Below are 3792 nucleotides of genomic sequence, written 5' to 3'. Positions count from 1 at the left end.
TATTATTTTTATTCAGATTATATATTTCTTATCATATTGTTATCCCAAATCCCACACAGTACCCTTTTCTGGTCTAAATCCATTTAGTCATCTTCCTGAGCTTTATTACTGTTATAGTTAACTTTATTTCCTCAAGTACTACAACAAGTTTCTATCCCTTACTCTCACTATTTCTCCTCCACTTAACCTCACATAAGTGCAATTTTTTCTTAAGTTGGCTCATAGTATTTTCCCCCTGTTATAAGAGTCTTATTTCTTTTCCACCTTTGATAAACAGTGGCAAGGTGAACGAAATACCACATTCATTGCATTATTTCTCCAACAAAACTCTGACTTGTTCAATATTTGTTTGTACTTTAAGTCACATAGAAAACTCTCCTCCTGTCTTACTCCATTTCACCCTTGCCCTGATCATTATCTGTTAAGTGAGGAAAGTTTTTTCTCCTCTCTCAATCTTGGCTTTACTCCTTACTCTAATTAGTTTGCTTCCCCCATCCTACCAAAATCATTTGTTTCTTTATGTTAGACATCTCATATTCACTTTTCATTTTTATACAATACTTCTATCCCCATTCCAACTTTATTAAACTTCATTCATCTGTCATTGCTATCAACCCTGATGTAATTTTACTGCAATTTTTCTCCCATTGGTCCAATACCTTTCCAATTTTACTTCAAACCTCATAGTATACACTTTTCTTTTCTTATCCCATTGTTCCCATCACACTTTCATGTTTTATTTATGTTTTAAATTTTGTTCTCTCCATTTATTATACTACTTCAAGATAAATCTTAATTAAAATGCCAAATTTTACGCTTTTGGCTCTCTGAGCAGCACCATGAAAGTGGACAAGAACAAGCACCTTGCAAAGGGCAGCAAAAAGGGAGCAAAGAAGAAAGTGGTTGATCCATTTCCTAAGAAATATTGGTATGATGTGAAAGCGCCAGCTATGTTCAATATAAGAAATATTGAAAAAACACTAGTCATGAGAACTCAAGGAATAAAAATCACAATGGTCATGTATTTGAAGGGTCATGTATTTGAAGTGAGCCCAATTGATCTGAAGAATGATGAAGTTATATTTAGAAAATTCAAGCTAATTACTGAGGGTGTTCAGGTCAAAACCTACTGACTAATTTCAAGGCATAGATCTTACTCATGACAAAATGTGCTCCATAGTCAAAAAATGTCAGACCGTGATTGGAGCTCATGTTGATGTCAAAACTACTGATGGATATTTCCTTCATCTATTCTGTGTTGGGTTTATTAAAAAAATCCACAACAATCAGACTCAGAAGACTTCTTATGCTCAGCATCATCAGGTCCTACAAATATGGAAGAAGATGATAGAAATCATGACCCAAGAGGCACAGACAAATGATTTGAAATAAATGGACAAGAAATTGACTCCAGATAGCATTGGGAAAGATATATAAAAAGCTTGCCAATCTATTTATCTGCTTCATGATGTCTTTGTTAGAAAAGTCAAAGTGCTGAAGAAGCCCAAGTTTGAATTGGGAAAACTCATGGAGCTTCATGGTGAAAGTAGTGGTTCTAGAAAACCTACTGGGGATGAGACAGCCAATGAAGTTCAAAGATCTGGTGGATACAAGCCCCCAATCCAAGAATCTGTTTAAAATTCAGACATTTAATGGTCATAAATAAAAATGGTTATTTGCGATAAAAATAAAATGCAAAATTTTAAAGGCAATGAGAGGATCTTAAAAGCAGAAAGAGAAACAGATAGTAGAATACCAGGGAGCTCCAAAAAGGCTAGCAGTTGACTTGACAACAGAAACACTGCAAGCAAGGGGGAATGTCAAGAAATATGGCAAGTAATGAAAAGCAAAGCCTGCAAGCATGACTACTCTGCCAAGCAAGTCTCATGTTCAAATGGAAGGTGAAATAAGGAATTTCCCATACAAAAGGCTAAGAGAATACATCTGCACCACATCAACTTTACAAGATATGCTGGAAGGATTGCTTTAAGAAGATGAAGAAAAAGGGAGAGAAAAGGACACAAATTCAAAGGGAAAAAATTACAATGAAGAAGTACATATCATTAATAACCTTAATTTAATGGATTAAATGCTCTGATCAAAAGATTTAAGGTAGCTGAATAGATAAGAAAACATGACCCACACATATGCTGCCTACAAGAGACCCATTTCAGAACAAAAAGCCAACATAAACTGAAAATGAAAGGTTGTAAAAAGATATTCCAAGCAAATAGACTGGAAAAAATGTTGGTGTAACAATACTTATATCACTCAGATTATACTTCAAAACAAAGGTCATAAACAGAGACACAGAGGGATACTTCATAATACTCAGATGAAGAATCAATGATGAAAACATAAGCAAACACACTTGCCTAGAAGAAACTTCTGGAAAATAAAATGTGGGGGTTTGTTCCAAAGATGGGGGGAGGCGGAAAGGAGGATAAAGAAAGAAATACAGTGTTTGCTTCTAGGAGCCACATCCCCTGTGGGACAGGATTCCCCACCCCAACCACCATCCCAACAATGAATGAAGGTGAGCAGGAGGCAAGGGCAGGAAGCTTATTACTATTTCCTCCACAGGGTAGATGCTGGGGTCATGCATAATCAGTCTTTCTGTATGTGCAGGGTGGAGCACAAGTAGGCTTACAGCTGTGAGTACACAAAATACAGAGTTAATTATTGTATTATTATTTATGAATTACTGTATTATTTTTCATACAAACAACAGTAAACCTACTTTTGCCCCTACCTGTATTTAGGGGTGGGATCCACATAGGATCATCAATGTTTAATTTTTAATTTTTCCAGTTGAGGTAAGAGAAACAGCAAACAACTGCTAGCCCTACAATTATGGAATGTCTTTCCTTGAACACCCCAAAACTTGGATGGAAGAGACTGCAAGCACAAGGAGGTCCTCTGCATGGAATACATGTGTCCACATGACAACTCACCACAATGCCTCCAATTAGTTGCACTGCCACAGACCAGGAAGAGCTTTCTTTGTCACTAGTAGTGGTAGTCTGAGGGTAGGGATTTGGGTGGTAAAGATGCACAAGAAAAGTGCAGCTCAGCACAGTGACATGTGGGCGCTGGCTATTCTGAGTGATCAACCACAAGTCTCTAATAGGAAGCTACCAGGCCAGGCTGGATCAAGAGGAAGTGAGCTCCCAGACATTGCAAGGATCCAAGTGCAGCTTAGAGGAGAGGATTTTTAAAATTCCATCAGAAGGAGATAGGACAGAGCTAGGCAGCTTCTTTAAGACTCTCTGAACACAGCAGCCTTCTGACCACCCAAGTCAGGTGGACACATCCTCATATTGGTAGGTTGTAGAAAGGCATCTGAGAACACAGACCTCTGCCCATCAGCTCCATGAAGGAAGGGCAAAAAAAGGAAAAAAAAACATAACCATTGTAAATACATATGCACCCAATATAGGAGCACAAAAAATATATAAGGAAAATATTGGAAGATTTCAAGAAAGCCGTAGACAGCAATACACTTATACTAGGGGATTTTAACACCCCACTGTCAACAATGGTTAGATCTTCCAAATAGAATATACACAAGGATACTGTGGCACTGAAAGACACACTACATCAAATGGGCTTAATGGACATATGTAAAAACTTTCACCCCAAAGAAACAAAATACACATTCTTTCTAAATGCACATGGAACATTTTCAAAGATAGACCACATGATAAGACACAAGACATGCCTCAACAAATTCAAGGAAATAGAAATCATATCAAGCTTTTTCTCAGACCACAAGGCCTGAAACTACAAACT

General features: G+C 37.3%; 1 pseudogene; it reads left to right on the top strand.

Annotated features, from left to right (window-relative positions):
- The first annotated feature begins 839 nt into the window (after positions 1–839).
- Positions 840–1638, top strand: LOC123805157 (annotated as a pseudogene).
- Positions 1639–3792: the final 2154 nt, after the last annotated feature.

This window comes from Phyllostomus hastatus, unplaced genomic scaffold (genome assembly GCF_019186645.2).
Source record: "Phyllostomus hastatus isolate PE091 unplaced genomic scaffold, TTU_PhHast_1.1 phas_scaffold_28, whole genome shotgun sequence".
Lineage (NCBI taxonomy): Eukaryota > Metazoa > Chordata > Mammalia > Chiroptera > Phyllostomidae > Phyllostomus > Phyllostomus hastatus.
The sequence above is the reverse complement of the archived record's forward strand: the minus strand, read 5'-3'. Positions and strand labels throughout refer to the sequence as shown.